This window comes from Pteropus alecto, unplaced genomic scaffold (genome assembly GCF_000325575.1).
Source record: "Pteropus alecto unplaced genomic scaffold, ASM32557v1 scaffold125, whole genome shotgun sequence".
NCBI lineage: Eukaryota > Metazoa > Chordata > Mammalia > Chiroptera > Pteropodidae > Pteropus > Pteropus alecto.
The window spans coordinates 3,888,273-3,898,610 of NW_006436888.1; the positions used below are offsets into that span (position 1 = coordinate 3,888,273).

At 42.8% G+C, this 10,338-nt stretch overlaps 1 long non-coding RNA gene across 1 annotated transcript; it reads right to left on the minus strand.

Moving 5' to 3' along the window:
* Positions 1-4,879: 4,879 nt before the first annotated feature.
* Positions 4,880-8,453, minus strand: LOC107195846. The gene is made up of 3 exons (XR_001517102.2): positions 8,206-8,453; positions 7,524-7,635; positions 4,880-6,637 (listed from the first exon to the last, which is right to left on the minus strand). It is a non-coding gene; the product is annotated as an uncharacterized LOC107195846 (long non-coding RNA).
* Positions 8,454-10,338: the final 1,885 nt, after the last annotated feature.

A 10,338-nucleotide genomic window follows, 5' to 3' on the forward strand; every position in this document is an offset into this window, starting at 1 on the left:
AAAGAGCTGGGGCTACAGCTCCTTTACTTATTATTGGGTGGCCTAGGTAAGTCAACGACCCCAATTCTTGGCTTCCTCTCCTGAAAAAGTACAATAATAGCCACATTTCAGGGCTGTTGTAAAGAGTCTATATGCTGCGTGCAGAGAATCCAGCATGTGCCTGATTGGATGGCTGCTAAGTAAGCAATAACCCCTACTGCTATTGTATATTGCTCTACAATTTATAAAACACATTCATGTGCACTATCTATTTGCTCCAGATGCAGTCTTATGAGCTGATCTAGACTGTGTTATCAGTTCTATTTTTACAGGTGAGGAAATAGACAGGTAATGCGCTACAGGTGAACTGCAAGCCAGGTCTCCCCGTGCTTGACTCTATGTTCCTTGTTGACAGTCTTTTCCCTTAAATGGGTCAGCTGGCAGCCCACTGAGGGGCAGGCCCGTCCATGGGGCACAGATGAGCCTGGGGGAGGGGAGTGGACAAAGGCAGGTGGGAGGGTGCTAAAGAAGTTCTTAATTTTGCTACAACCATCTCAGACATTGTGCGGCTGAGTGTTTACCTGTCTGACAGCAATCTGTAAACACTATCACGATTTCAAGTTGGTCCTGTTTGAGATCCATGAATGAAGAATGTTCCTCAGACCCCAAACAAACCACAGACCCAAAGGAATATTTTTATTGGCATGCCATATGAATTATTAGAATAATTTCATCTCACTGTCAACATTTATGGCACAGAGCCTGACACACAAGAGGTTCTCCGTGAATATTGGTTGAATGCTCAGTAAATAGACGTTGGGATTTTATTTTCACAAGAGCATTCCTGACCACTCAAGGTGAGTGCTGAGTGAAATGAAAGCATTTCAGGGTTAGTCATCACAAAGGGCGGAGAAATCGGAGCAGCTGGGTCGGCCCGGGTATCCCACCTGTCATGCAAGGGTTGGTTTTGCCTATTGTTCTAAGCTACATTTCTTTCACCGTGAATTCCTCCAACATGAGCGAAAAATGGGAATGACAGTATGGGAAGGTGTAGTCACATCTGTCTGTCACAAAGGAAGCATGGTGGCTGCCAACTCATTGTTTGGAAGAATCAAGGGTGTGGCTCAAGGTCAGAGGGGAAGAGATCAGTGTTGCTTTCCATGTGGGATGGGCTGGACCGGGAGGGGTGGGGGAGCCGCCCTCCCAGATGGGTTACTCGGGGCTGTGTTAGTGTCCAAGGGCAGCTGCAACAAATTGCCTCCAACTGGGTGGCTTAAAACAACAGGAATTGATCCTCTTACAGTTCTGGAGGCCGCAAGTCCGAAATCGAGGTGTCAGCAGGCTCATCTCCCTGCGAAGGCTCCAGGGCCGCCCGTCAGCCTCCTTCAGCTTCTGGTGGCTCCAGGTGTTTCCTTGGCTTGTGGCAGCATCACTCTCATCTCTGCTCCATCCTCCATGGCCTCTCCTCTGTGTTTTCCCCTGTCTTATGAGAACACTTGTTATTGGATTTAGGGCCCACCCAGTTACACCAGAGTGAATCTCATCTTGAGATTCTTGATTTAATCACATCTGCAAAGACCCTTTTTCCAAACAAGGCATCCTTCAAAGATACTGGGGTCAGGACTTTGATATATGTTTATTTCAGGGGTGGGGCACAGTTCAATCCACTACAGGGGGGGTTGGCTCGGGTTGCTTTCTGAAAGTGATGCTGATAATGATGGTTTGTGGAGATCCTTGAGAAATTCCCAGTCAACACCAAGCACATTCCTTATTTCACATTTTCAAGAGGAAAATGTTGAATTTAATATTGTGTACCTAGCAATTCTTTTTCATTTCAGAGAAGGTGCCTATTATGAAATCTTTGCATTTTTGACACCTTCTCCATGGATATGGTGGACTCTGTGTCACCAGAATTTTTCTCAGCAGCTGACTTGACATCTTTAAATTCTCTTCCTTTACATTTTAGAAAATCTCTCCCAACATCTGACCCATTACATCGTTCTCTAAAAAGAGGCTGACTTTGAAATTCACTCAGTTGTATTTTTATTAGAAACGGTTAACTAGTTCCAAAAATGTTTTCATGGAATACAGATGAAACATTTCTATCATTTTGAAAAAGAAATATTAAATGTATTTTTATTCAAATGTTTTCATATAGAAAAAACTCAGATTAGGTGTCATTTGAAGGAAAATAGAGGGATAGAGATAAAGGATGTTTGTGAAGTTATTGTTCATTGAAATCTGAGTAATTAGACCCTCCTTCTACAAGCATCATGCTTGTAAGAAAAATTCCAAATAATTCTTTTTCAAGTCTTGATATTTAAATATCCCCCTCCCCAAAAAACGCCTCGTTTTTATTTTTATTTTTTTCTAGAGGCCAAAATCCTGGTCTCTAGAAAAACGGAAGTTCTTTCATTATGACCGCACTTGTCCCAACACTGTTTGGAATTCAAAAATTTAGAAACATCTTAAATATCCATCAACAGGAAAAGCATAAATATAAATGGTGGTATAATCGTGATCTGACACTCGACGCCAGCTGCACAGATGCATTAAAGCTCCGTACGTCAGTGAGGATAAAATAAAGCTCACAAAAATAATGTGGAAAGAGAAAGCAAGTTATGGAGAATGATTTCATGATATAAAAGTTGAAAACATGTACAACAATGCTATATCTCGATTATGGATATGGACACATGAAATAAGGAGGGTAGAAAAATATCCATGTTTCCACATGAAATGCACCTAACTCAGGAGAACGGTCCCTCTGAGAAGGGGAGCACGAAGGGGCTGATGTCAGGAGGTTGCCCAAGGGACAATACATGCGTGTTTTTATTTCTCAAAAAAATATATTATATAGAAAATATGAGAAAATGGTGGGTTTGCTAGAGCTGAATGGTGGGCATATGGGGCTTCATTATTACTCTCTGGATTTTTCTGTGTGTTTGAGATAATTCATAATTAGAAAAGTAAGTTCCCTATTTTTCACCGACTGAACAGACTGTGTATTCAAAATGCAGCACCGTCGAGCTGATGGGGAGATGACAGGTTTGAAAGAGGACGCGGGGTAAACAGGAGAGAAGGGCCAGAGTCGGTCAGACGCCTGCCCGGCATTTCGTAACTGTAATTTCAGGCAACGGTCTGAACCTCCATTTCTTCCTGGGTAAAATGGGGATAATCTCTGCCTTGCCTACTTCACAGGGATGCGTGAGAGTAAATGAGGCTATGATAACAAGTGGGAAGTGGCCGTTGGGGTAATTGCTGCTAATGATTGAGCAGTTACTGTGTTTTCAAACAGGCGCTAAGCACTCATTATTTTCTTTGAGGCTGATAACAGCTCTATGACGTCCGGTATTATTTTCCACATCTTTTCCTTCCAGAACCACCGCCCACCCACTCACTTCCCCACCCCCACCACCAACAAGGAATAGGCTACAACTTGGTAGTGAGGGAACAGCAGTGGTCGGTGACCCCCAAGGCCTGGCACAGGAAGTTCTGACCGACCAAGACAGTGATGGAGACTCAGGCTAAGCAGATTCCCTCGGACCTCAATCTTGGAAACACAGAGTGAACCAGTCCACCGGTGACAGAAACCGAAGCTCAGAGAGCACCCAGAGGATGCTGAGGCTGGGGCGCAACCGGCCCACGTGAGACCTGGAGGTGAGCGAGTGGGCGTTTAACTTTGCAATAATGATAAGGTTTTGCTTGAAGGTCTGAACTAGAAGGGTGGCACTGCACACTTACAGGGTGACGGAATTGCGGCTCCGGGGGCTAGAGATGTCGCAGCAAACCGGCAATCTCCTGCCCTGCTAGAGCTTCTGCTAGCTGAACGCCTCTGAGGATGGAGTGGATGGACTTGGTTCTTTAAACTGCTCGTGCCCTTGGCAGCTCCATATTGTCAGCCACCTCCTGCTCACGGAGAGCGTGGAAGGGAACATAAATTTACATCTGACATGGCTGAGGGCCCGTTCGCTTTTTTTGTGGGACTAGGTGGCCGTGGTTAGTTTTCTGCCAGAAAAGGCATGCTTCTGAACCCTTGCACAGAGGTGATTATGAAGAGATTACAGCCCCAAGAAGTTAGGAATTGGCTCGTCTGAGGGAGTACAGCTGTCAAAAGCAGCAGCAGGATGGGACTTGAAGCCTGTTCTTTGCCCCGTTTGTCACCACTTACAAAACGGGCACCCAGGACTCCCGACATCTGGCAAGTTCAACGATCTCGATTTAACAAAACTGAGTATTTATTATAAGGAAGGCATGACCCTCCCACAGCTCTCCTGCTCCTAGCTCCTGGAATTCTTATGAGCAGTGCAGGTCGGGGTGGGGAGGAGCAGACAGATGGACAGAGAGGGACACAGGCAGAACACCTGGCCACTGCAACCTCCAGACCAGACAAACCATTTGCCGCTGAGGCCCAAGGAGCAGTGACATATCCCAGATACAGTAATTCTGAGGCAACATGCTCCCAGACTCACAGGCAATTAGAACACCCTCTCATGGGTTATTACCTCTTGTGCTTATGTAGCCAAGCCCGACACACCTGAGGTCAGGTCCCCAGGGAGCACTGGCAGAAGCAAGGTGTTACCACTCCCTCACCTGGCTCCTCCCTCGCTGCAGAGAAATCAGGAGCCAGGCAAAAGCGCATTAACCCTTTAGGACCAGAGAAAGGGCAAAAGAAGCCCCAAGGTGCCACCCGTCTTCTCATCCCATCCGTCTGCTTGATCTTAACCGACGCGCTTTGACAGAGCCCTAGGTAAAAGGCGCAGTGACATTTCTTTCCCACAGAGGTACCTCTTATGACCATTTATAATTCGCTCCCAATCGAGTCAAGAGGCATATGCTGACATATTTTATCATCACATCTGCAGGTGTGACCCGGACTGGATAAAGCTCTGACTCAGTGTTGTAAGCAATCGTCTGTTTTATTTTAAAACATGTCTACACCGCATTGAGCATCAACACAGATGTGACTAAGATGTGACCCACGGTCCTGTCACCAGCAGGCAATGGGTCCAGTGTACGACTTGGGGTGGACCGTTATTTTTCACAGTGAGAGAAAAAAAGGAAGACCAGGAAAGACAAAATGGACGTTATTCCCAACTCCTGTTCAGGAATCTGAGTGATGAAACGGAAAGATAATAAGCTCACCAAGCTCTTCTAAACCCCCTTCTCTCAATCGGCTGATGTTCAAATAGGGAACCTGGTCTGGTGGGCCAGCTGGGCTTGGGCAGCAGAAGGGCACTGTTTAAAATAACACACACACGTCGCTGCGAAAAATGGGAAGAACAGGCTGTGCTTTCCGCTTAACAGTTTACTTTTTCCTGTTTTATGAACTCGTACAAGTTTAGAGGATGTCAGAACTGCCCAGTGCAGTCACAACAGAGCATCTGCTCAGTATGAACACTTTTTGTTCAGGAAAAAAGCATTTAATTGACCTCTGGGAAGAAAAGTACTAAGGGTTGGATGTCGCCAACACAGAATTGCAGCTTAGGCTCCTTTAGTGTGATCTTTTTAATTATAACCCCATAGAAATAGGTGGTATATCATGAAGATGGAGAATACCTTCTATTTTTAAACCCACTGCTTTTTAAAAATTTATATCTTACAGGATTAGTGTTGCTTCCCACAGCTTTCCTCTGAGACAGAAAATAAATGTTAGAAAACTGGCAGGTTCTATTTTCCCTGCCAGAGGCACAGACAGGGTCTCCTTCTGGTTGGGATTCTTGGTTTCTGGAACGAGTGGGTCTCGGGCACCACTAGGCTTCCAGCAGCCTCCCCGGCCATCATCGGGGCTGAGGTCTCCATGTTCCAGAACAAAGCAGCCAATCTGAAGGAGTTACGTCATGGAAACGAGAGATAGCCACCCCCTTAGTTCTGGCTCCCTGTCGTCTGAGGGAAGTGGAGGGGGCAAGTGAGAGTCATCAAGTCATCATGGAAGAAGATAGTAAAGCAAGTCTACAGGCTGCCCGGTGGCCTTGCTGTGATAAACAAAATGGCTTCTCCAAAGTATGGATTTCCTGTTTATGATCTAAAATAAATGCCTTGGAAGTTATTTATCTGACAGCAAGAGACAGTTGCTCATTACATATTTACCCCTGTTTCGATTTCCTACTTCGTTATTCACACCAAGTCAGGCTTTAAAAGTAGACCAAACCGGACCAGAATGTGTACATTTCAACAGATCGGAAATTGCAAAAATGCTCATGGCATTTACTGACCTAACACTAGACCCAAGGACTCTGCTGGCATAAATATTTTCAGATTCCTTTGCATTTTGACAATAACAGTGAACGGTCGGACCAAAGACGTGATTACAGTTTCTAACATCGATGGAATTACATTATCTATCTTAGTTATGAATCTATTGACACAGTTTTGCTCCATTTCCTATGCACGTTGTCTTTTAAGTCATCTTTTACAAAATTTACATTTAAAAAAAAAAATTCTCAAAAGACAAATGCTTGGAGAAGCAAGCGAATGATCTTTCCTTCGGTTACTGTTGGCAAGTAGAGGAATCACCATGGATCTTGAGTGGGCTGGCCAAGCATTTCTATGGATCATCTTCTCCCACATGCTCGGGGGGACAGGGGGGCGGGGGCGCCGGAAACTCTCTTTTGAAAACATGTTGGCAGAAGGACACAATTCTTCGGCTCTTTAGGGCCTGTGAAAACAAAGGGAAAGGTGAGTGTCACTTCTTTTACTGGCACTGGGAAGAGCAATCCCGTGAGTCAGGTTCCTCTTTGTCCTGTGCTCTGCATCTTCCCGTTCTGGGACCCGTGCTCTTTCTTCCTGCTCATTCTTCCTCCACGCCTGGTCCTCACACAGTCAGAGTCAGATTCCCGGGCATTTCCAAACATATAAATCTGGGACCGTACGGACACTCGTGTTTCTCAACACCTCCCCCTCCCCACATTGTAAAGCATTTGCCCTCTCCCCACTTTCCCTGCTCCCCATTCATATGTCACCTCCCCAACAGAAATAAGCAAAAGTGTTTCCTCTGGCTATGAATTCGAGTGCTCTGAATTCTTAGGAAGTTTTAATAAAGAGAAGAAATTCCTTCCCCTTCTGGACAATCAGTGCTAGGAGCATGAGACCATGGGGGCGGGGGCGGCAGGGCAGGATGGAGGAAGGGCCCCACCACCAGTAGATTCCCTCGTCAGAATGGAGCTGGGCCCTGCAGGAGATACTCTGCTGGAAACCTCCCACCTGTGATGATCGGGAGCAGCACGACTAGGTCTCAAGTTCAACCTTGGTTTGGCTTCTCTCTCAAGTTCAGTTAGTTGGAAAATGAAGAGAAGAGGTCAAATCTGGTCAGATCTCAATAGGACTCAACCAAAGAGCCACCTCTGACTGTGACTTTTTTCTTAGAAACTTCTAAGGCCTATATAGACACTTGTCCTTCTGATAAAGCTTCAGATGTAGTACTTATGGAGAGACGGGGCTTCTGACTATGACCTTCATTTAGAGGTTTCTATTAGTTCAAAGGTTGGAGCCCTAAAGTGACCATCTTCATTAACCTATCACATGGGTGTAAGTTATTTACTTACGAGTACCTTCCCGACATTTTTCGCACAACCACAATGATGATCCCACCAATGAATCCGATGGCTAGTAAGACCCCGACAGTGATTCCAATCAGGGTGCCTGTCGCCAAGCCATCTGAATGAGAGAGGGAAAAAGCTTGAGCCCAGATAAACAATACACTGCAATAATACAACGTGTCATTAATACACAACATACTGTCCCACTAGAGATAGCAAATAATGGTCCACATTGCTTCTCCTATACCCAGAGGAAGTTGTCTTAGAAGAGGAGAAATCTTGGGATATTCTAACCCCATCTTACAAATGGAAAGATTTCTGGGTCTCAGGATCTATCGAGCATATCACTCATACTGGGTGGCTTTGCTGTTAATTATCGGGTGGCGTTTGTGTACGGCTGTTAAATTAGCACCCGTTTTCATTCTTAGTAACAATAAATTGTGATATGACGCCATTCTCTGTAGTTGTCACTAAGTGAATAGACTCGTTTGTAGTTTGCTTATTTTGAAACACAGGCAATTCCCTTTTCCCTCTTAAAAGACGTTTGAATCCTGTTCTTGGAAGGTTCTATGTTTTGCTCTTGTTGACTACAATCCAAGAGAGAATGTAATTCATCACAAAGATTAGGTTCAAAGAAATCTTTTTTTTTAATCCTCATAGAATATTTTGATACCAAAATCTAGCTTACCTTTCTCAATTGTTGTTTGTGTGTCTCCTGTAAAGTGAGAGATATAATGATATAGAATTATTAAAATTTAATAACTATAATTTAACAATTGGCGAAAGATAAATTTGCCCTAAGTGGAAGGTAGCAAAACACAAGCAAAGAGGATAATTTCTTAAATAAATTGGATTAGGGGATTTTTAAGCAAGCTTTGACATGATTCTGTATTCAAAACTATTATTATTGAATTTATGAACGCTTCTTTACGCCTATAATACTTTTGTGTACATTACTTTTCTATCATCCACTTTAGAGAGCAGAGTCAAGGAAACTGACCCACAGATCTTAAATAAATGATCAAAATGTTTCAGAGCTTAAGTTAACGAAAGAATCCAAGGATGTTGATTCTTGGTCTAGTGTCAAGACCATAGAAAACTTACCCACTGGAATGAGATCTACTTTGAAGGATTTTCATTTCAAGAATAATATACTCCATTTTTGGAAGATGTGGCCAAGACTGTGATTTTGTTTTGTGATATTAATTCTCTGCTTTTGCTTTAGTAGCAAAATTCACATCTTACAGGGTGACAATATACTCAGCTCTGTTTAATGAGAGAATACACTCTGTGTTTATGCCAATGTTGTTTTAGAATTTCTATCTGCAGCCAAACCTAGTCTAATTATTACAATGTGAGTATTTTCATTTACCTATCACATGGGTTTAAGTTATTTACTCATAAGTACCTTTCCTGCAAGAAAATCAAATTTTCAGATAATTTTACACAATTCCTATATTAAAAAAAAAAGGTGTTTTGCTTTGTTTTGTTTCTCCTACCAACTTCTTTTGTATACAGAGTCTGTAACTCCTCTACATGGTATTTATTTATCTGGTTTGCAAATGGAGACTTCGAGTCCTGCCCAGAATAATGGTGTCCTTGAATAGACTCCCAAAATGTCATCCCTGGCTGCCAACTATCCACAGAGTTAAGTCAGTCATTTGCATTTCACGTCTTAACACAGTGGCTGCCAATTCCAGCCTTTATGTAACACACCGTCACCACTGATGACACCACTGGTTAGAAAATACCAAAAATAAAATTTATGGAAAATTCCTTACTAAATGAGAGCTTATTAGTCTCATACTCTCTAGCTTCCTCCCAATCACATGACTGTGATCATAAAATATGTCATATGTGTGAACATCATGGAACCTGGGCGTTTCATGGGAAAGACATCTGCTGCCCTAATAAATTACCTCTTTAAAAAACAAGTGCTTATAATTACATTAACTGACATGAACATCTCTTCGGACACTGACGTATGAAGTAGGAATGTGCTTTAAGTCACACTTTTTGTGAATGGGTGGGGCAGGGGATGGGACAGGAGAGTAACCATGAGAGTTTTCAGGCAATTGAGATTTTTTTTTTAAGGATTAGGAGAGGTATCCTGGAATGATAGAAAGAATATTCAGGTTAGAAGTTTCTATTTTCTGCTGGTAATTAACTGTCGAATCAAGTTACAAATGATCAATTCTTCTCCAAAATTTTGAAATGCTTTCTAATGATCAATTATATTGATAATACTTTCCTAGCTTAGCCCTACTTGGTTTTCTCTGGTATTTAAACGTTAGCCATTTTTTTTAGCATCTTGGAGTAAACTTTAGTCTTTATTTTCAAAGCATTTGATGAAGGTTTTTTTATTGTAATAAAACGCATAACAAAATTTACTATATTCACCATTTCTGAATACGATTCAGTGGCATTGAGTACATCCACACTGTTCTGCAATCATCACCACCGTCCATCTCCAGAACTCTTTCATCTTCAAAAACTGACATTTTATACTCATCAAAAAATAACTCCTCACGTCCTCCTCTGCCCCCTGCCCCTGGCTCCACCCTTCTACTTTCCGTCCCTGTCATTTTACTACTCATCTAGGTGGGATCATACAGCATTTGTCTTTTGATGACTGGCTTATTCCATTTAGTATAATGTCCTCAAAGTTTATTCAAGTTGAAGTATATATCAGAATTTCCTTCCTTTTAAAGGCTGAATAATATTCTATTGTATACATATACCACATTTTGTTTATCTAATTCATTTTTCAATGAATTCCATGTTTTATATATTGTGAACAATGCTACTATGAAAATGGGCG